Below are 24,779 nucleotides of genomic sequence, written 5' to 3'. Positions count from 1 at the left end.
GTTTTACTTAGGTTTTTAGTATTTTACATTTATTTAGTTTGGTACATTTCTATATACATAGTTGTTTTCCCGCCTTACTTCGTGCTGTACAGACGTAAATAAATAGTAAGACAGTCAAACCCAAAATAAGTCTAAATAAAAATAACATAATAAACATAATAATGAAAAAATGAAAGCACATCTGAATATAGACAACAAAGTATCAAAAAATCCAAAATAGAACACAATATAAGATAAAATCAAGGTATCAAGCACAAATGGGTCATCTCTTCAGTAGCAACCTCTTCGAATGAAAGGTAAATTGTTCCAGAGATTTTGATCGCTGAGCTGATCAATTTTGAAAAAGTAATTGAGGATAACTACAAGATTTTTCACGAAAGATTGACAATACAATGTCAGAGAGGTTAGACAGGGTCATCCAAAAGATTTGGTCGACCAAACATAAGATCGAAGTTGTATTTTCATTAAGACTAAGAATGTTGAAGTCCATTTAGGTTCTTATACCTTTTAGGCAGTCCAGCATTTGCTCGTTTCTCTCATTTTTAGTGGAAAGTAAAGTTTTATATCATCTGCAAAACAGTGTAAAGAATTATTATGTTTCTCAACATGGCCGCCAATGGCTGGACAGAATGAAAACAGAATTGGGCCCAAAATGGAGCCTTGATGGACCCCATAAGGAATAGTACAAGAACTGAAGTCGAAGAAAAATCAGCAAAATGAACCAAGAAGCTGCTGTCTGTCAGATAAGACAATAATCCACACTGTCAAAGACAGCATCAGATCTAGCAGCACCAGAACAGCAGAATTTTCTGTATCAAGACCACCAAAACCTCCTAAAAGTCTTGGTTCAATACTGTTTCAAGGTTTAAAACCAGTCTAGAACTTTTCATAAATACCAAGTTTATCTACAAAAGTTTGAATATCAACAATTTTCTCCAAAACTTTTGACAGAAAAGATAACTTAGTGCGCAAAGTAAAGAAAGAATGCAACCAGTAGTTGTTATTCACCTATAAACATCATGCAAACTGCAGGAAACAGAAAAAGCTGAAGGACCTTTTGTTTTTTAAACACCACTTTGGGTTAATTGTTTTAAGCATGCAGAAGAACTTGACACTGTTCTTCTATTCCTTTACTCTCTCCATGTAACCCCAGATTTACTCCATTCCATCCATCCTCTATACACCGCTTTATCCTCACTAGGGTCATGGGGGGTGCTGGAGCCTATCTCAGCTGACTCGGGCAAAGGCAGGGGACACCCTGGACAGGTTGCAGTCTGTCACAGGGCTACATACACAGAACCAGGGATCTTCTTGCTGCAAGGCGAAAGTGCTAACCACTACCTACTGTGCAGCCCCAGATTTACTCCATGATGTGGAAGTTAAATCTGAAAACACTGACAATAATTCTCTATGACTCCGGTTGTATGTTTTGGCTCAGTGTCCTGCTGCAGAGTGAATTTGGGACCAATCACTGCTTCCCTGAATGTATTCCATGAAAGAAAGAATCCAAACATTTACAAAATCTAAAACTTTAGCATCAGATATTCATACACTGAGGCTGCACATGTGGTGATTGAACAAAAAGAAGTGAATACTTGGCAAGAGAGCGGATATCCTCCTTCCTCATGACCTCATAATCTCACTGTACATCAACATGCTTTCCTTTAACATGAAGCTAAATGCTCAGTTCAGATATTTTGCCCAAGCTAGGTTTTCGCAGCATTAAAAAAACAAAACTCTTTTTGGAAGAAGTCTACCATCAGAACATGCCTGGTCCTGATCAGATCAGATGGTAATCACTGTCAAGCCTCAACATGGACAAGTTTCTCCTAGTTATGGTGTCCAGAGAACAAAAAGACCTTGAAGAACAGTCTGCTCTGGATCCAGCTCACTATAAACCTCCAGAAACCTGTGAAATTGAGCTTTGGTTCAGCAGTTTTAAAAGAAGTAGCAGGAGATTGAATCTGTTGAATGGTGACCTTTGTTTGCTTTTCACACTTAGTCCACTCATCTTAGAACTAATAAAGCAAAGGAATCAATCCTAAATTGCTTGCACAAAGTGAATTTATGTGGTGTGTGACAGTGACTGAACTGAGGAGTGAAGCATAAAGCAGTGAAGGATGATTGTAAGGGAATAAAAGACAGATACAGTAAAGTGAAAGTAGACAAGGTTGGAGACAGAGTCCTGCTGTTTCTGTTGAATATCTCACACAGCGACATAAACTCAGTCGTAATATCGTGGAGACATCTGATGCCATTTTTTTAAGCCCTTCGTATCACCGACAGGTGCAAACTTAAAGCAGATCTCAGCGTTTCACAGCTTCTCTCCTGACAGTTGAGAAGGTCGGCTGCCAGAAACATAATTGGCTTCTCAACACCACTCAGCACCGATTCATGTTTTCCACTAAAGACATTTGTTACAACAAAAGCCTCTGTACTGTACTTCTGTGCTGTTTTTTTAATGGGATGAGTCGAGAGAAAACGTTTGGAAACTCCCTCATCTGTCCAAGAATCCTTCAACTGACCTTCCCTGCAGACAGCAGAAAGTATAGATAGAAAAACAAAGTGCCTTGTGTTTTCTAGGGGGAGGCAAACATGTTCCAAAAGCTCTGCCCAATACATCACAAAAGATACAGAAGTGCTCTGATGGGAGAAGCAGAGATTCTTCTTCCCACAAATAATCCACTTCTTTTTGAAGAATGACTCCCCTGTCAGACAACATTGGGTCTCTTTCATGTCGTATCGCAGGCGGCGGCAGAGAAAAGCCCAGCTGGACATGCTTGGTTAGCCCTGAAAGGCCAAAGACTGAGGTGGAGCTGAGTGCATTCCTGGACCGATCACCTGGCTGGAGCCAGCGGGAGGAACCCACTAACCGACCACCAGGGGAGGAAGAGAGTTATTATAAGGCCAAGGGTGGGAGGGGAATTCAGGTTCCTCTGGGGTCTTGTGAAATGTTTACGAAGTGCTGCATGCAAGAAGTAACGAATAACTCCAGTGGCTACAGGACAGATTCCAAAAGGGGGAGTTAACCTGTCAAGTACAATGTGTAAAATGGTTTATAAAAGTTAAATCAAAATATCCCATCTAAGAATGATGCCTTCCATCCAAGAAACTGCCAACAGTAGAGCCCGACTGATATTAAAGATGTTTCTTGCCCCAATCTGATTTGAGTCATTAAATATATTCGGTATCTGCTTATCCTGAGTGTCAATCTGATACCATTTATTCAGAAAAAAAACACATTTCCAGTCCATTAATGTTTTAAAAATCATCCAATGTACTAATATACCCTTGCCAAGTAAGTAGCTCTGCCATGCATTGAGAAAAAAAAATCCATTTCTACATCCAAACTGTTTCTTAATATTGGTCATGAACCTTGTTGTAAAGCTCTGTTAGGCACTGTCTGAAAAGCATTGTTAGAGGGTAAAGTTTGTGCGCAACAAGCTCCAAAAAAACATTTCCATATGCACAAAAGAATGTGTATTGCAGATCAGGTGTAGTACTTGGTTGTTCCAACAGGTGCAGCCTCTTACTGTTCAAAACTGTAGAGACCAGAGGAGGTACACTGAGACTACAGGCAGTTCATGTTGGAAAGCAGAGATCATTGTGGGGGTTTAGCTAGAAATGGGCACCATGACAAAGACTTCTGTGACATCTAATGACCTTCAGCCAATCATTAACTGGGATCATGTAGGACATGGTTCCAACCTTTATGGCCCAAATCATATGTCAGTGACTTAATATAGCAATATTAGCACAGTAGAAATGTTCAGTGTGATCAGTTTGCTTTATAAATTAATTATTGATAGTAGAAGAGGTCACTTGGTCTATAGTTCCCAGTTGGAAAGCAGAGAGGATTGATGGGGTTCAACTAGTGATGGGCAATATGACAGAGACTTAAATGATGCTTAATGTCCTCCAGCCACACCCAATAAACTATATTCAAAGCATGGTCAAAACTTACAAGAATTGGGTTTAATTTGGTGCCAATATCAATCACTGAAAAAACACCAATAGTCTATCCAACAACAGAATAAAACCAACATTGTTTACAATCCTCTGTCTGCAGCACAAATCACAGCTGTGGTGCTTAGCTAAATGGTGTCTATACACTAATTTGGTAACTGGTTTGTGAAATACATTTCTGGAAAGTTAAGAAATGATCACTTTCCCCCTTTCAATATAACTCAAACATACTAGATGTGTATAAATATCCCGTTAAACTTCAGTGTACCGCCGGCGGTACACTTACTAATTTGCATAGGAATTTAAAGAATGTCGGAAGGCTGCAAACGTGATTATACAAACACTATATGCCGATGGAAAGCTTAGATTCTCATGAATCCACTTTCAGATGTGATTACCACAGCGGGTAATATAAACACATTTGTCCGACAAACAACGAATATCCATCCATCCGTTCTCTATACACGGCTTTAACGTACACAGCGCGACTCACATTTCCGGATTCATTATTACATACAGATGAAAATATTCCACAAAAAACGGCCATAATCCAACCTTGGACATCCAGACGAAACAAGCCAGTAACATATTTTGTCCAAAACATGTCTTGAAGACGGTATATGATCCACGAATAGGTTGTTTTCAAGGAAATGCACCTCGCGATGCGCGTCCAATATTCCCTGTATTTCTCGTCATATTTTTTATTTACTAATAGAATATTAGCGATTTTTTGTACTGAAAATGGCTGGAATTGACTGCAGCTTAAAGGGATATACAGCATGTGCAGAATATCATCCAACATATTGATCGAAAATTATTACTCCCCATTAATCCAATATTAGATGTGGAAAAAACACATCTTAAAGACAAAATCCCTCCTGGATACACATTAAATTTAACTTATATTGGTAGCCCATCCATAATCAATCAATGGTCTCTGGCTAATATGTGAATGTTTTCTCATTCTCATGGATGCCATCAATTTTCCAGTACAATTACTAACTGTGGATCAATATTCATCTTTCTGAAATGCCAGCAGAGAAGCTCTGATCAGGTCTGGATGTCTTGAGCTTACATCTCCCCTTAGCTGCATGACTGGAAGTAAATGAAACAAGCTAAAACCATTTTGCTGCCAGTTGTCATAACAATTCTCAGGAACAGAAATTACTCACTAATGCAAAAAATCGGCTTTGCACTGACAGAAACACGAGGAAATCAAAAACCTTTACTGGGACACTGGGGCACACAGTGAAACCTGGACTGCATTAGGAGCTGATGAAATCAGTGTAACTAAATCTGAGTGTGGATTTTTTTTCCCCTCCAACTGATGGTACAACTTCCAGAACAAAACACAGCTATCATGTGTCCTCTGCAGCTGCATTCTTCACCAAATCTCCTCAAGATAATGCTGCTTAAAGACATCACTGTCAGCTAGGCCTTCCACTGCCACCCACCTGCCCTCACCTTCCTCCACCTCTGGCCACAGCTGTCCTGAGGGACGACCAGGTTCAGCACCGAGGCTCAGCTGGAGGAAGGTGGGAATTACTACAACACACCACACAGGCAGCTGTGGTTGACGGAAACCAGATCTGTTGTCCTGAATGCAGACATCCCTGGAAAGTCCTGAACACCGGAGGCTCCTGTTTTCACAGCAACACTTACTTAGAATTAGGAGGAGAACCTGAAGAAACTCTGGAGATGTTGATGGAACCAGCGAGCAGGGATTGAAATCAGACTGAAGAATTATTTTAGGTGTGAGTTTTTTTGATGGGAACTATATTAAGGAACTCCTTTGAACAACACTGTAGACGCTACCTACTAGAGGCAAGTTTTAGAGATTAGTTTTGCATATTTGGAGAAATTGGGATGTTGCCTTTCTGAAGGACTCCTTGAGTAACTTTTGCTGCATTGGTTCTTCAAGAAACTCAGAAGTTGAGGAACCCCAAAAAGTTCCTTCAAGTCCTTCTACTTCAAAAAGGCAGCTTAGACTTCTACTTGTAGGAAAAGAGTGCTTTAGTTTCTCTTTATTCACTGGAAACCACCAGAAAAAAGACCATGAATCTCAAAGTACATGACTCACATTTGATAATGGACGTACCGTCATATTTAACACCTGACTTCACACTTACAAGAAGGTTGGTTGTATTTTACAGAGACAGACAAGTGAACAGGGAGGATCTCTGGGAGCCAGCGTACTGTATCAAACTGTTAAAAACCCTGAAAGGCTCCAAAACGTGGAGATTCTGAATTGGAAACACGTGTTCATATATCACAGTGAGCACGGCTGAAAGTTAAAACAGCCCTCAGGATGTCGGAGAAGGAATCAATCACAGGTTGAACGTAAGATTGCTATTGCACTCCGTGGTGTAATGGAAAACAATACGGCCCAGAAACAGCCCCGTATGAGTAAATCAAGATGACATGGAGGGAAATGGATGGAGAGAAAATCAGTCATATTCTAGGAAAACCTTCAACTAAGCTGTCTGTGCATCATTAGTCACAACATCTCCCTGCAGGAGGCAGGTGGCACAGAGTTAAACACTAAAACATCGATGTTTCTAATCAAATCACATGTTTTCAATAGAAAAAGCATTGTTAAAATAATCAGACTCAATGCTGAACGAGGTTTTCTGGCAAATCAAGCAGATTTAAAACCTGATAAATCAAAGTAATTCACCACATTGGTGTAAAAAGCCAATAAAAATACAAAACTGTCATAACAAAGTGTTCATTGTTGATTTATGTACCCTGATTGAAAATCTGCTTTGGTATAAACTGTACTGCAAAATCACTGATGCTGGACAAAATTTATATTGTCTCACGGTATTACTTCTATTTCTATTCTAATTTCATTTTAGCTGATTTTTATTTTCAGTGTTGTAACGTACATACACACGTGGACAAAATTGTTGGTACCCCTCAGTTAAAGAAGGAAAAACCCACAATTCTCACTGAAATCACTTGAAACTCACAAAAGTAACAATAAATAAAAATTTATTGAAAATTAAATAATCAAAAACAGCCATTACTTTTGAATTGTTGATTAACATAATTATTTAAAAAAACAAACTAATGAAATAGGGCTGGACAAAATGATGGTACCCATAACTTAATATTTTGTTGCACAACCTTTTGAGGCAATCACTGCAATTAAACGATTTCTGTATTTGTCAATGAGCGTTCTGCAGCTGTCAACAGGTATTTTGGCCCACTCCTCATGAGCAAACAGCTCCAGTTGTCTCAGGTTTGATGGGTGTCTTCTCCAAATGGCATGTTTCAGCTCCTTCCACATATGTTCAATGGGATTCAGATCTGGGCTCATAGAAGGCCACTTTAGAATAGTCCAACGCTTTTCTCTCAGCCATTCTTGGGTGTTTTTGGCTGTGTGTTTTGGATCGTTGTCCTGTTGGAAGACCCATGACCTGCGACTGAGACCAAGCTTTCTGACACTAGGCAGCACATTTCTCTCCAGAATGCCTTGACAGTCTTCAGATTTCATCGTACCTTGCACACTTTCAAGACACCCTGTGCCAGATGCAGCAAAGCAGCCCCAAAACATTACTGAGCCTCCTCCATGTTTCACCGTAGGGACAGTGTTCTTTTCTTCGTATGCTTGGTTTTTGAGTCTATGAACATAGAGTTGATGTGCCTTACCAAAAAGCTCCAGTTTGGTCTCATCTGTCCAAAGGACATTCTCCCAGAAGCTTTGTGGCTTGTCAACATGCATTTTTGCAAATTCCAGTCTGGCTTTTTTATGAGTTTTTTCAGCAGTGGTGTCCTCCTTGGTCGTCTCCCATGAAGTCCACTTTGGCTCAAACAACGACGAATGGTGCGATCTGACACTGATGTACCTTGGCCTTGGAGTTCACCTTTAATTTCTTTGGAGGTTGCTCTGGGCTCTTTGGATACAATTCTAACGATCCGTCTCTTCAATTTGTCATCAATTTTCCTCTTGCGGCCACGTCCAGGGAGGTTGGCTACTGTCCCGTGGGTCTTGAACTTCTGAATAATATGAGCCACTGTTGTCACAGGAACTTCAAGCTGTTTAGAGATGGTCTTATAGCCTTTACCTTTAAGATGTTTGTCTATCATTTTTTTTCGGATGTCCTGGGACAATTCTCTCCTTCGCTTTCTGTTGTCCATGTTCAGTGTGGTACACACCTTTTCACCAAACAGCAGGGTGACTACTTGTCTCCCTTTAAATAGGCAGACTGACTGATTATGAGTTTGGAAACACCTGTGATGTCAATTAAATGACACACCTGAGTTAATCATGTCACTCTGGTCAAATAGTTTTCAATCTTTTATAGAGGTACCATCATTTTTGTCCAGGCCTGTTTCATTAGTTTGTTTTTTAAATAATTATGTTAATCAACAATTCAAAAGTAATGGCTGTTTTTGATTATTTAATTTTCAATAAATTTTTATTTATTGTTACTTTTGTGAGTTTCAAGTGATTTCAGTGAGAATTGTGGGTTTTTCCTTCTTTAACTGAGGGGTACCAACAATTTTGTCCACGTGTGTATATGTTATTGCTATTCTAGTATTCACCACATTTGTTGTTATTTTTTTTCTGATCAATATCTGGCACAACAATTTCTCTGAGATTTAATAAAGTTTTATTATATCGTTTTTTTACAGTGTTGCTCAGTTTTTAATCTTTTTCAGTCTTTTCAGTTTGTTTAAAAAAAACCTGGTATTTCAATCAATGTTTTCATCTTTCCATCTCCCAAAATTCACATTCCTGCACAACCAAACTTCATGCTGGGGTTACGGTTGTTTGTGACACGTCACAAAGCATTTCTGATAAATATCTTTGTCATTTATTGCATTTCAGTCCAACTGTGGCTAATATTAGATGGAACATCACCCAGGAAAAGCAAAATAAGGGTCAAGCTGCTCCTTCACAACTAAACTGCATTCAGGAAATACACTTACTCATGATCAGGTCACACAATAGCGTAGTTTCCACTGTGAAAGAGCCACAAAATTCACATTTGAAGATAATTTCTGAATCTTGTCGCTGGTCCGTCAGCAGAAATACTTAGCTCTGAAGACCTAACATCTCAGCGGCACTGAAACTCTGCCATGAAAAGCAAATCTTTGAAGACATTCAGAAGTGTACACCTTGTTCCCCGTGAGTGCATTTTTCCTCCCACATGAATTTCAAAGACACACCTGCGGAGGTGAATGACTGACGCTCAGTCCAAGGCCTCGCTTTGCCCTCTGGGCTCAAGAGGAACCAGTGTTGGAGCTGCTGGACCGCCACGAGAAGCACTCTTGATGTGGGTTCAGGTAGAGCCAAACCAAACGCACATTTGCATGTTTTTACTCCTCTGGGCCTCCTGACTGATTCACAGGTATGTAAATAGGCCTGGACTGGCGCCACAAACACAGAGATGGTTGCGACAAACAGCACGGATCGCAATGCTACAACTTACCGAAACAAAAAAAAACAAACAGCCGGCAGCAGCTGTGTTCATTCAAAGCCAAACACCTCAGAGAGAAAAAAGGTGTTTCAAAGAGTCTACAACTCCCGAGAGGATAAAACCTTCCGGTGAGTTAGACGGCGGTCAGTGTTCAGGTTAACAGTGGACACGAGAGCAGCTGCAGTTAATCAAACGTCTACATACAGTAAACATGTCTCCTAAGAAATACGTTCCTTTAACAGCTGAACTGCATTCTAGAAACACACTTTGTCCCGGTCAGGTAACTCAATGACGGGGTTTCCTCTGTGAAAGATTCATAAGAGGGATGAAGGTTGATGGAGATATAAGTCACTTTAATACTGGAGACTGAGGCTTATGACAGTTGGAGCAATATTTTTAAATTTAAGATTTAAAATTACTTGCAGATCTTTTGTCCTACAACCATCAGGCACCACAACACCTCAGTCAAAGGGTTGGATCCTGACCTGGACAGTTGGCTTACTACACTCCAGTAAATCAACTCTGCAATAAAACCCAACAGTTCTGGATCCACTAAGACCCAAGGACTCCTCCTACATGGTTATTATGCCTATTGTTACGCCTTATTTAGAGTTTTCAGACCCATTTTGATTGTAAAAACCAGCACAACTTTGCACCTTATCTGTTCTACCAGCATGATAAACATTATGTCGCATATTAGTTTCTTTATTTTCCTTAAAAGCAGCATGTGTAACCTACTAGATACCATGAATTTCCGCAAATGGATGAATAAATCATCCGTCCACCCATCCATCCATCCATCCATCCATCCATGGTTTAAGAAAATGTTTGAAGCTTTTTATCATTTATTTGGGTTTTTGGGACTAAAATGGAGCAACAGTTGGAGAACAATGCAATAAATGGCAAAGGTATTCTTATTAGGAATGTTTTTGTGACATGTCACAAACAACCCTAACCCAAGAACGCAGTTTAATTGTACAGAAATGTAAATTTTAGGAAAAAATCCTCGTAAAAGTCTAAAAATGTCTAATAGAACTGCTTGTCTAGCTGCTAAATGATCCCTCCAACACAATCACACAAAAACTTCCAACAATTTCAGCAATTTTCCAAATCTTCCGTCTTCCAGAAAGAAGACTCCCTTATGCGTTCGATGTAAAAGACCATATTTAGGCCTCTAATTTCTGATTGGATCTTCCTGAAAAGATGCATTAAATGATTTACTGGCTACCTACAGTCCCCTATGACCTCCAGCCACTTTAAATCGAATAAATTCCAGCAGGAACATCTGTACCACGAGTCCTTATACAGGCAGCAATGAGTGAAAGTCGTGTCAGTTTGCTGCAGCTGTTCAGGAATAAACTGTAGATGAACTTTTCCATTAATATAAATCTAAGTGCAGGAGATGTGGAGGAGGTTTGAACATCTCTGGACATAATCGAGTGAATGATAAAGGTGATGTTTAGATCTGTGGAAGGTTTCGGTCTACCGCAACAGAAAATGTTTTCAGCTAAACTGGAATCTTACAGGAAGAATATCCCGTTTAAGTTTAACTTCCTCTGTACAATCTGTTGCTAAAACTATGTTCTAATAAACATAAGTAAAGACTTCTGTGCTGCACAGATGGTCCATAAACATCAGCTCCATGTTTGTACCAACACATGAAGTATTTTAATGAGAATGATGTTTACTCCTCCGTAAACACAGCAGCAAGTTTACTTTCACTGAACCCAGCGAGCGAACAAACTGGAGGGCTCGATGTATGTTATTTACTTGATATATATCTACGAAACAGGCAACTGTAGCAGAAAATATCTACATCAGAGCGCAGATGTGTTTGAAACAGGCCAAACAAAGTTAAAGAGTTCAGTAGTTCAGACATAACACGAGGAGACTTTGATAAGAGAAGAAAAGATCCATGATGGAGTTTATCAGCTGGATCTCAGATACGAATATCTGGAGTCTGAGTTCAAACTCCACATTTTTGCAAACCCGACATCTGGACAAAGTCTTCTTTATTTAATCTCTGATCAGTTTCTGATTCAAATCGTTCATTTCAAACCACCAGCTGCTTGTGTTGAGACCAAACATAACATTTGAGAAGATTGGATTTGGTTAAATGAAAAACAGGTTTTTTATATCAGAATGGAATAAAGTTACTGTGAAGATGGGATTCGTTTCCTGGCCTCACATCACAGTGAACTGAATATCTTTGGGGTTTGGACAAAAACCGACATCTGGTGACGTCAACTTGAGCTCTAAGTTGTTTTTCTTATATTTTACAGACCAAACAATGACACAACTAATAGAATAATGGAAAATCTATCATTAGATTCGGTCTTTGTATTGGAATTAAAACATGTTAAACATAATCCAGACCTACTGAGAAGTACTGACAGTATCAGCTACATTGATCCCTCACTGGGAAATTCACGTTACAGCAGCAAGATACAAAAAGAATAAAAAATAAATTAAAAAAAACAAGACAAGAAATACAAAAGTAAAGAAAAGGTAAATATAAAGGATATGCAAACCTTTCACATTGGGTATGATATGGGATGGTGGATAAATACTATATACCGCATTCGTAGGACAAATAAAGTGTGCAGATTTGTACTTTCTGATTTTCTTTTACAATAATTTCAATATATTTAATGAAGCTATGCAATTTCTGCTATAAATACTCTCATACACACGTGGACAAAATTGTTGGTACCCCTCAGTTAAAGAAGGAAAAACCCACAATTCTCACTGAAATCACTTGAAACTCACAAAAGTAACAATAAATAAAAATTTATTGAAAATTAAATAATCAAAATCAGCCATCACTTTTGAATTGTTGATTAACATAATTATTTAAAAAAACAAACTAATGAAATAGGGCTGGACAAAAATGATGGTACCCATAACTTAATATTTTGTTGCACAACCTTTTGAGGCAATCACTGCAATTAAACGATTTCTGTATTTGTCCATGAGCGTTCTGCAGCTGTCAACAGGTATTTTGGCCCACTCCTCATGAGCAAACAGCTCCAGTTGTCTCAGGTTTGATGGGTGTCTTCTCCAAATGGCATGTTTCAGCTCCTTCCACATATGTTCAATGGGATTCAGATCTGGGCTCATAGAAGGCCACTTTAGAATAGTCCAACGCTTTTCTCTCAGCCATTCTTGGGTGTTTTTGGCTGTGTGTTTTGGATCGTTGTCCTGTTGGAAGACCCATGACCTGCGACTGAGACCAAGCTTTCTGACACTAGGCAGCACATTTCTCTCCAGAATGCCTTGACAGTCTTCAGATTTCATCGTACCTTGCACACTTTCAAGACACCCTGTGCCAGATGCAGCAAAGCAGCCCCAAAACATTACTGAGCCTCCTCCATGTTTCACCGTAGGGACAGTGTTCTTTCTTCGTATGCTTGGTTTTTGAGTCTATGAACATAGAGTTGATGTGCCTTACCAAAAAGCTCCAGTTTGGTCTCATCTGTCCAAAGGACATTCTCCCAGAAGCTTTGTGGCTTGTCAACATGCATTTTTGCAAATTCCAGTCTGGCTTTTTTATGAGTTTTTTTCAGCAGTGGTGTCCTCCTTGGTCGTCTCCCATGAAGTCCACTTTGGCTCAAACAACGACGAATGGTGCGATCTGACACTGATGTACCTTGGCCTTGGAGTTCACCTTTAATTTCTTTGGAGGTTGCTCTGGGCTCTTTGGATACAATTTCAACGATCCGTCTCTTCAATTTGTCATCAATTTTCCTCTTGCGGCCACGTCCAGGGAGGTTGACTACTGTCCCGTGGGTCTTGAACTTCTGAATAATATGAGCCACTGTTGTCACAGGAACTTCAAGCTGTTTAGAGATGGTCTTATAGCCTTTACCTTTAAGATGTTTGTCTATCATTTTTTTTCGGATGTCCTGGGACAATTCTCTCCTTCGCTTTCTGTTGTCCATGTTCAGTGTGGTACACACCTTTTCACCAAACAGCAGGGTGACTACTTGTCTCCCTTTAAATAGGCAGACTGACTGATTATGAGTTTGGAAACACCTGTGATGTCAATTAAATGACACCCCTGAGTTAATCATGTCACTCTGGTCAAATAGTTTTCAATCTTTTATAGAGGTACCATCATTTTTGTCCAGGCCTGTTTCATTAGTTTGTTTTTTTAAATAATTATGTTAATCAACAATTCAAAAGTAATGGCTGTTTTTGATGATTTAATTTTCAATAAATTTTTATTTATTGTTACTTTTGTGAGTTTCAAGTGATTTCAGTGAGAATTGTGGGTTTTTCCTTCTTTAACTGAGGGGTACCAACAATTTTGTCCACGTGTGTAGTTACAGGTCCTTGAAGTACATGGGGTGGCTTGGAATTTAGATTTTGCAATTTAACTTCATATTTTGTTTTCAGCATGTTTAGGACATTTTTTAGGAGAAAATGATTTTTAAACAGAAGATGATCCAGGTATCAATTGTTGGTAAAAATTATCCTTTCATTGTGTAGAACTTGTTCTGACCAACCGCCTATCACACACACTGACATGAGCCTTGAAAGTTTACCCAGAATGCAAAGCTTTCTCTGTTGAATCATAAGAAACCAAAAACACATCCAGGGTACCAATTGATCTGTTTCATAGACATTAAACTGCTGCAGTTTTGCTGTTGAAACTATGATAATATGGATGCTCAAAGTTGGTTATAGAGAAAAAGAACAAAAACAGATTTACCCTGTGGTGGTTTTGAGGTAATTTTGTGTTTCCTTTCTTCTAAAATCTCTTGTACTTATGAGGTTATGACAATAGGACCTTCATGGTTTATACCATTGATATTCAATTAATATTTGATGTTGAACGTTGAGAAAACATCTGCCACTTTAAGAGGCTGCTGCTCGGATGTTTAATACTTGTAAATCCATTAAAACCAGAACAGGACTGGGATTAATTCATCTGGAAAGTAAAGTTTCATATGCACTGACTCCATTAAAAAGAGCTTATTGTTCTGAGTGATATGTGCAGCAGTGTTATTGGCACCAACGCCTGGCGGTAGGAGAGTTTGTGTGAACGGCTGATTAGCTCCCCAAGAGGCGAGCGTCCCACTTCCTCCTCCTCCTGATTGTTTAAAGACACACAGCGAGCACTTTGATTGATGATTCAAGGAATTCTGAATTCCTGTAAGTCATGGAAAACAGCTTACGTCCATTTTCAAGTTTCCACTGGAACATCCCATATTGCACAACAGTACATCAACCAGAGCGTGGCAGCGACTGACAGGACGAAACGTTTTACTGGAATCACGCTCTGGATTTTCACTTAAAAACAAAAATATAAAAAATCAAAGGGTGCTTCTGATTTATGTGTGACGCTAATTGGAGAAGAAAACATGGCAGCTTCTACAAATTAACCTCTTCATCGTGCACACTTCAGGCTTTCATTTCATTAACGCTGCTTCAGGACACGTTTACTCTGCACACACAAGTCATAATGTCTTTACTGTACGCTGAAGGTGTGAATAAACTGCTTCGGGATCTGAGTTAAATAAACCAGACAGGTGGTTTTTGTTCTGCTGTTAAACCAAATAACACTTTGGCATAAAATCTACACTGTAGGAAAAATGGACAGCTGTTAAGTGTAATTTTTAAATTCAATTTACTGTTATTTTGCATATTTTTTAAGTTAAATTACAGATAATATTGAGCAAAATTACAGAAAAAATCCACATTTTAATAGAAAAAGCAACAGGTCAAAACCCCTTTGTTTTCTTTTTTTAACTATAGATTAGGTTAATTTTTTTATAGATATTCACTGATATTTGCAAGAATTTTCATATAGTAAGGATTAAAAAATGGTATTTTTTCAAGTGTTATTTTCCCTGTATTGGTAAATTAAAAAAGTAAAAAGTGAAAAGATTAATTTACCCGTTAACCATAAAAAACAGACAAAAACTGTAAATAATTTACAATTTTAAAAAAATTTAGTTTTACAAATAATAAGTTCTTTATCACGTAAAAATTTGTGATTTTTAGAACTAGATTGAAATCAGATTTTTTTCCTGTTTTGTTAAAATATTCTTAGTATCTGGTAAAATCACAGAAAAATAGGATTAATTTACATGTTAACAGTAAAAATCAAGAAAAAACTGTAATTAATGTTCAAAATAAAAATATATATTTTTATAAATAATGTTTTTGACCACAAAATTATTGGGTTTTTTTAACTGTAAAGTCTTTTTTTTTTTTTTTTACAGATAATTGGTATTATCTAAAAGAAAATTGTGTATACTAGGGACTGAAAAATAGTAAATATTTTAAATTCATTTTATATTTTTTTCCTCTTTTGTTAAATCACGTATATCTAGTAAAATCACAGAAAAAAAGTATTAGTTTACAAATTAACAGTAAAAAATAGGCCAAAATTGTAAATAATGTCAAGAACAAGAATCTATATATATTTCTATTTTTATTACAAATAATGGTCAGTTTTTTGTTTTGTTTTTTACAGTGTTTGATCACATAATTCATGTTTTTTAAATGGTATTTAATTCAGCAAAAACTTTTTGCAGATAACTGGTGCTATTTAAAAGAAAATTATGCAAAATAAGGATTTAAAAATGATGAATTGTTATTTTACACATTTTGTCTGTGTTTTCTTTGGTTTTTTCACCATTTTATTGTATTGTATTATTGCTTTCACCATTTTACAGCTTTCGAACATTAAAGTACTCCACCCTGAAGTAAAGCATTGCAAAAGCTCAAAGATGTTAAAAGGTACCAATCAGAATCCTGAGACATGCTGGTTTTTCAAAATAAAACATACTTCCACCCTTGCTGCAAAGAGTTTCCTTTTGTTGTGTATTTTTGGGTGTTTTTTTTACAGATTTTTGTGACCCTAATTTCTAGTCAGGAAACCGTCCAGCCAGTCAACGTGTACGTTCCTAACACGTTAAGCACACGCTGTTTCCTGTCGGTGATGTCATCGTTTATAGTTGTCTACTTTGTCTGTCCTCCTCTTCGTTGCCTCAACCTCCACCTCCACCCATCTAATCCTGCTGACAGCTCTGCACACTGGCCTCTTTCTGGCCGTCCTCGCCCCACCCTGGGCCTGTTCCTCCTCCTGTAAGGTCATGTCAAAGGAATTCCTGAAAAAAGCCTAGAAAGCCTTCATTCATTCACCCCGCCGCCATCTTTCCTCGAGACTGTGCATCGAAAAGAAAACAGTAGCAGGATAATAATGTCACTGTTTCAACCTCCACTTTGGAAACTGCTGGCTTTGATTAAGGGGAAAACGAGAAACTGCAGGCCCTCAGAGATCTATTAGTTATCAAAACACAGTTTGTGTCCACTAGCAGTTAATCATCTGGTACATCTGTCTGACACCGACGTCCCGGTTAAAGCTTCTGAGGCCACCTGACACCCCACCAGCTACCGTACCCTCAGTCCACCGTCGTGTTCGATTCTCACTTTCTGGTTTCTGAGCGCACAAGGCCGGCTTTGTGTGGGAAAACACGAGTCGCGTGAGTTTCAGGCTGGAAAATCAACTAGAATGACTTCTTTTCTCACGTTCCCTCCGACGAGCTTCTGAAAACAGACGGACGGCGTGTTACAGCCCTCTGATCTCACACTCTGACTGTTTCCATTCACATAAAGGTGCCTTTTTAGGAGCCTGGAAAAAACTCGGAGTGGTCTCCAGAAAACAGTCGTGTTTTGTCTCCGTCAGTTAGCCTTTGGTTGAGGTTGAGGAATGTGTATTTGAGGTGTATACAGGCTGGAACCGGAGCCCACGCAGAGAAACCACAGCTACCAGCAGCAGGATTAAAGGAACGTTCTGCTGGGAAATTCACTTTCTTTCCAAGAATTATATCAGAATAAATAAAAGTCACTCTGGTGTTCTGTTCAGACCTTTACAGTATGTAGTTTCCTCAGCAAGGCAGCTTAAATTTTTTTTTTTTAAATTCCCATTTGTATTTTTTGTTGTTGTTATTTTTTAATAATCCAATTGTTATTTTAACATTATTTAATTAATTATTCATTTTATTCTATTATTTATATTATATTTATATGTTCCTTTCTCCACTATATTTTATTTTCTTTCTTTATTTTTTGCTCATTTATTTTTTAAAATATTTTATCTTGTGAAGTACTAATTTATTTTGCCAATTTTTTTTATTTTTGACGCAGACATTATTTACAATTTTGTCTTTTTTTTACACTTAGCATCAAAGTTGATGACTTTTTTTCCTGTAATTTTAGTAGTTAAGCATTGAAGCTCACAGTTTTTACGTAGGAAAAAATCCCCATTGAAATGAATAGGAAGTCGGCCTGACCACTGCTAAAACCAGCCATCTTTGGAACTCTGTAGCGCTGGAAGTTTTTACAGTAGAAACTTCATCTGAAGTTTAAATAAATCAATCAGTGTTTTGATGTTTTCCACACTCACTACACAGGCGTCTTAAGTTTCAGGAATTTTTCCCTGGATTTTCCTTCGTTACTTTTGCCCTGAAACGTCTTACAGAAAACAGAGCAGTTAACCTCGTCTCCTTCCCCCAATTTCACCTTTAAATAAATAATTTATGTATAAAATGTAGGTATTTTTGTCCTCTTACACTAGTGTGAGTCCCATTACCATATGATTTACATTTTTTTCATAAAGCACCTCAAAGCACTTGGTGTGCCAACCAAACATCTCATTGACTCCTGTTATATCTGAGCTTCAAAATGTCAAATATCTGAAACAGTGAGTGTCTCTAACCTGCTACCAAATCTGTACAGAACATGGTACAGACATGAAATTACATCAGAATGTTCACAACAAGACTGTGCTTCACACAGTGAAAGAATTTTTAAAATATGACTTTTAGTTTTTGAGCTGTGACCGTTCCAGGGTCTAATCCTGGCTGCTCTGTTCACTGCAACCGACCAGTGACTCACTGATTGGCTGATTGATGCACTTTCAAAGTAAAAGCTCAAAGATGTTAAAATGTTTGACCAGGTTTTGAGAAACATGGTGGCTTTTCAAAATTTAATATACATATATAAATTACACCTTACATATAACTATTAGCAAAATCTGCATTAGCACACTCAAAATGTCTGCAGACATTTTTGAGTTTTTATGTTTAATTTAACAAAACAGGAAAATACATTTTCCAGTGTAAGGTAAGCTAACTGCTCTTGGCCATAACTTGATATCTACCACCCTTCAGAGCAGGGGCTTGTGGGGTATAAATGCCCCAGAGGAGAAGCTGAGATGTCACAGCTTTCTCAGAGGAGATAACATGAAACCAAACCTCTCCTAAACCTGCAGACCTTCGACTCTTTTTACCCATAAAGCTGCTGAGGTGAAGGGATTTCCCATCAGAGGGAAAGATTGCGAGGACTTCTGAAGGAAACATTTACGTTTCTGCCACTCAGAGACGGAGGTCAAAGGTGAGAATATCACATGAGTGTCAGCGCGTTCAGCTTTTCCACCGAGTCCAAAATAAGAAACGGCAGCATGACGTAGAGTTTAGGTGTTAAACCCAAAGCAGACACAACAAGAACTTCAAGAGGGAAGCTGTAGGTGGACAATGAGGGCATTCATTCAGCTGCTGGGGCCTCACCCCAAGGAAATATAAAATACATTTGTTAGTGTTGAAATAAATGAAACAAACAGGATCTTCGGAGGCTTTTTGAACAGCAGAGTTTGGAAACCATTAGAAGTAGTTAACCTCAATTGCATAAAAACTGCACAAGATATCAAAACCTGGAAATAGACAAAAAACATTTAAAGCCTTGTGTTCCTTTTAAACTTTGAATAAAATTTCGATTGTAAAATTTGCCAGAGCTACAGGGTTCCAGAGATGGTTGGGTTTTGGCAGCTGTCCGTCCGACGCCTATTCATTTCAATGGAGGTTTTGAATGACCATTTAATGGTGCTGCTGCTTGTAATAACCAATTATTAATCAATTAAATTTACAGTTTTGAGTCTAATGATGCCTGTTTTTGTCTGTAGTCACTCTGCAGTATCAGAAAAGTATCTCTAGTGGAGTCTCTAGTCACAAAAACTCAACACACAAATCATCGCCACAAACCAGGACATTAGCTACCATCCATGGGGCGAACGTACCTTTTCACTTAGAGTAATCTTTGTAATTGAGGAATCCAGGTTCTTTGACATACTGGATCCAAATATTGGTGATTATTGATAATATCGGTTTCTCGATTATCAATAAATGGCAGATCAGGAGGCTTTTCACACAGCAGAGTCGTTACTTTGGAAACTATTAGAAGAAGGGATGGATCTTGAAGTTAAAGTTAAACTGTGATTGCTTAAAAACTGCTGAAGATATCAAAACATGGATTTACACAAATAATATTCAAAGCTTTGTGACCCGTTTAAACCTTTAATGAAGTTTCTACTGTAAAACCTTCCAGAGCTATACAGTTTTAGAGACAGTTGGATTTTGGTGGTTGCCTGGCCGATTTCCCATTAATTTCAATCGGGGTTTTAATGGAGTTTGTAAAAAATGACAATTTTTTGGTACAGCTGCTTGTATTAACCAAATATCAATCAATTGAATGCACTGTTTTGCGTCTAACGATGCCTCTTTTTGTCTGTAGTCAATCTGTGATTTCAGAAAAGTCTCTCGTAGAGTCTCTAGTCACAAAAACTGCACAAAACACACAGATCGCCACCACAAACCAGGACATTAGCTACTGTACAGGGGGCTAACGTACCTTTTCAGTTATTGTAATCTTTATAATTGAGGAATCCAGGTTCTTTGACTTTTCGGATCCACACATTGGTGATGATTGGTAATACCGGTTTCTCGATCATCAATGAACAGCAGATCAGGAGGCTTACTTAACACCAGAGTCATTACTTTGGAAACCATTAGAAGCAGGATAGGCCTAAAAATTACTCAAACTTAAACTGTGATTGCGTACAAAATGTTAAAGGTATCAAAACACGGATTTATACGAAAAACATTTAAAGCTTTGTGAGTTTAAACCTTCAGTGAAGTTTCTACTGTAAAATCTGCCAGGAATACAGGGTTCTAAAGATGGGTAGGTTTGGGTAATTGTCTGGTCGACCTCCCATTCATTTTAATTATGATTTTTAATGCAGTTCCTAAATAAATGATTGTGTAAGTGTACTGCTCTTTGTATTAATCAATTACTGATCAATTAAATGAACAGTTTTGGGTCTAATTTTGCGTCTCTTTGTCTGTCAATTTGTGGTTTCGGAAGTGTCTCACTATTAGAGACACAAGTCGCAAAAACTGAACAAAACACACAAAACCATCATCCCAAACCAGGCCATCAGCTATTTTACTGTGTAAGGAGTCAACCACAGTATTGCATAATAATTCTTGTAATTGAAGAATCTTAGTTGTAAAAGACAGGTTCCTTGCCATATTGGTTTCTCGATTACCAATAATCTGGGCTGGTATCTGCCCTGAGAAGCCCATATCCTTAATTAGAAGCCATCAGAAACTTGTCCTTTTAACCTGACAGAATTCTCCAAAGTATGAAATAGTATAAAGTTCAACTTCCCATGTCACTGAAAAATGTTAATCAGCAGTGAGTTTGTCATCCGCTCTGACAGAAACATCAACTAAAAGACTGTTTAACCGCCGAGTGTCAGAAGAATTTCCCACAGATCAGAGTATCAAAGGTTCAAGAGCCCCAAAGGAGCATTTCCTGCTCTCTGGTGAGGTAATGGATCCACCTTTTCCTTTGTCAAACCATGACAGAGCACCGCTGTCCGACGTTTCATCCATCAGGCCGAAGCTTCCACATTTTTCAGATGTGGAAAAAGGTCAGCGAAAGCAAGCAATAACAGTAAAGACTGCGTGATTTAAGGATTACCTAAAGGAGAGAAGAATGCACGTCTTTCAGGCTCTTTCTAAAGCTGCTGATGTTTGGCAAGTTGAGACTAAGCTGCTCATTTCCACAGATGACAACCAGAGGAACCAGCAGTCCGACTAGAACCAACGTTTTTCAGACTAAACAGTGCAAATAAAACGTGCTGAGCTGCAACGATGGTACAGGATTTACTGAGTCTCCACTGCGTTGCACAACTTAGTTCCCCTGCAGAGACCAACGCTGGAGAGGATGCAACCGGATACAAGAGATGCTCCCGTCAAGGCTCAACTGTCAGACTTTATGGGGTGGGAAGATGGAGAGGAGCTTGTAATGTCAGCTGCAAAACTGTCTGCCAGCCAAAGAGGAAACAGGAGGACAAATCTGCAGACAAGTTAGTCATATTGACTGTCAGCAGGAGGCAAAAAGCAGATTCAAGTTTTATTAAATCTGCTGAATGAGCAGAAACTGTCTTCAGCTACATGACAATAAAACAAAAATGAGTAGTTTCCTCAATAACGCAACCATCATCAGCTGCTCAGAGCCAAGCTTTATGCTCATGAATCCTAATTCTCTGCTACAATCAACTGAAGAACAAACTGAGATCCTTTCTAGTTAACTCTGCTGTTGGGTTCGTTTATCAGGAACAGTAATGGTGTTCCTGGGTGATGTTTGATCATCCAAAAATTTCAGAAACCAAAAAATCCTAATAAACATTTCTTATATTTATTATTCACTCCAATACTAAACATTTCTATCAATATTTAGCGCACAGGTGTTCTTTACCTCTCATAGATCATGGTTCAATGAAGATAATTCACTCGTTTTTCATAAAAATGCAACTTTTTTATTATATATTTGAAAGACGTACACTACCATTCAAAAGTTTGGGGTCACCCAGACAATATCATGTTTCCCATTAAAATTCACACTTTTATTCATGTGCTAACATAACTGCACAAGGGTTTTCTAATCATCAATGAGCCTGTCAAATCAGCTGTTTCCAGCTAGAATAGTCATTTACCACATTAACAGTGTCTACGTAGATTGGATTTATGATTCATTAAATGTTAGCTTCATGGAAAACACTGCTTTTTTTTCTCCCAAAAATAAGCACATTTTAAAGTGACCCCAAACTTTTGAACCATAGTGTACATGTTAATTTCAGAGGTTTTATATGACATTAATTTTTATTTTATTTTATTTTACATGTTACATTTTTTTATGTTTATGGAGTTGGTAAATTAACACGAGACGCCTCTTCTGTCCAGGGTGGGTTTGCAAATATGTGAAACGAACCATTTTCATTTTATATGTTGATTACACTAATTAAGCCAAGCAGAAGAAGTTTCAGACTGAAAAAAAATGTTGAACAATCTCTTTTTTTAACCTTTGAATTGGTCAATTTGAACTGCAATATAACAGAAGGGTGAAACGAAACTTTAACTGTAATTCAACAGTCTGTGAGACTCCAAACTGGTACCAAAAAACCTTGGAAAGCATCACATTTCTAATAATGTTACGCTGCTGTTACTTTCCAGTTACCTTTCTGTAAATCTGTTCTCATCATGGGAGGTTTTCTGAGTTGTGACGTGCCATAAAGAAAAAGAAAAACCACCAAAAACAACAACAAAACCATTCAGCTCTGTGCCAGATAAACAGAGAAGTGTTGGTGGATTTACAGCTTCACAGTAAATACACTGAGAATGAAAAACTTGATATAAATTCAGAACAAAGCGGCGGGTGTAAATTCCTCTGACAGGCTGGGACTGTTATAATGGACAGAAGAAATTCTTGACATTGTTGGAAACCGAACTAACAACAGAGGCGTGATTTAAGGTCCGACTGTACAGAGATACGCATCGATGTGTGCAAACACACTTTCACCCACTGAGAGGTTCTGGCTCCGGTTGCTTGCATGTGACAGCAGCAATAACTTAAATTTATGGCCGAATGCTTTTTAAAAGTCAAAATACACTCCGCACGTAATGAGATGATACAAAAAGCAAATAAATCCTCGGTGGAAGAGTCGGGAGAGAAGCCAAAGAGGCCTCATTTCAGACATTTTCTCAGCACGTCACCACTTCCCTCTCGGGGGCTGTTTCACAAATCTGGCTGCACTTCATCTGCAGCTTTACACATGTTTGCTGAGGATCACACACATGTGCAAAAACCCCAAACTGGCGAGTGTGTTTGCACATGTGAGAGTTTGTCAGCTGGTGTGTGAGCGACCACAACTCTTCTACAAGAGTTCAAGCTCACTTAAAGGCACAAGGCCGGTTATTTACTGCACACAGGATAATTAGTGACCCGTCCACATGGAACAGGAAAAGAGAAACGAGGTTAATGACAAACTGGGAAGAGCTGAGTCATTTCTACGTATTGCTTTACAATTAGGGGAACTTTAGCTACAGTTTGATGATTTATGGGAGTTTCGTAGCACAAAGTAATGTTGTCTTCTAAGAAAAATTGCCAAAATGACGGCAAAATGATTTATCATTTATCTGAGTTATTTTCATCTGTCATGTGCTGCTCTGTCAAAAAAATAAATAAATTGAGATATTTCATCAAAATCACTTAATTCTTCATGTTTAATTGAAGATGTCTCAAAATGTTTTCACTGTTTAGCTATTTTCTGCATAGAAATAAATAAATGGCAGGTTTTCAAATTTTTCAACATTCTTTGAGCTGTCAAGAATTGCTTCATTTTCATGTCTTATACTTAAAAAAATCTACAAAAATAAATCATTTGCATTAACCAGATTCTGTGAAAAGTCAAAAATTCTACACATCTGAGTGAAAACAAAAAGCCATCATTAATTCAGCTGCAACCAACAGTCAAATAGTAAAAATTCTGCAACTTTTCTGCTGAACTGCAGGCTGTGTGCTTTGCAATGAGAGGAACTTTCGCAAAGCACTGCTGCAGATATTTAAATGAAACAGAACCCAAAATACACCAGCATTTGACCCAAAGGCATGTTACCTTTTTTTTTAAAAAAAAGGCCAAAATCATGCCAAAATGACCAGTTTTTTGTATAAAATGAAAGAAATGCCACGTTTTCATTTCTTTCAACAATCCTTGAGCTTTCCATCTGTCACATGCTCGTCTATTTCATCAAAATCCTTTCATTTTCATGTCTTATTTGAAACAAATCTACAAAAATAAATCATTTGCATGAACAAGATCCTGTAAAAAGCCAAACATTCCACACTTCTCAGCGCAACCAAGAAGCCATCAATAGTAGGGTTTCCATTACAGTTTTTCGCAAAATAAAAGCAATATTTCGAAAATTTCGACAAAGTATATTTGCGCTTTGAACATGTTTCCATTGAAGGTTGTTCTGGGCAGAAGCATCGTAACTCTCGTAAAATATCATCCCGCGAGATTTCGATGTCAAACCCTTTCTCCCTCATTTCCGCTTCTATCTCCTTCTAACACTCTGCATTCCTCTGCTGTTTGCTGTCTAGTATGGCAGCGATGTTTTTCTCAAGAATAATGACAAGAAAAGTCTCGGCCTCCTTTTCTGTCCACACGTTCCGCGCCATGTTTACTCCGAG

At 38.2% G+C, this 24,779-nt stretch overlaps 1 protein-coding gene across 1 annotated transcript in view; it reads right to left on the bottom strand.

The window, feature by feature from the left end:
- p3h2 (prolyl 3-hydroxylase 2) overlaps nt 1-24,779 on the bottom strand; it is a 100,278-nt gene that overhangs the window by 28,974 nt on the left and 46,525 nt on the right. The window lies entirely within an intron of this gene.

Source organism: Acanthochromis polyacanthus, chromosome 4, assembly GCF_021347895.1.
Source record: "Acanthochromis polyacanthus isolate Apoly-LR-REF ecotype Palm Island chromosome 4, KAUST_Apoly_ChrSc, whole genome shotgun sequence".
NCBI lineage: Eukaryota > Metazoa > Chordata > Actinopteri > Pomacentridae > Acanthochromis > Acanthochromis polyacanthus.
Note: the sequence above shows the minus strand (reverse complement) of the source record. Positions and strands in the feature narration are given on the sequence as shown.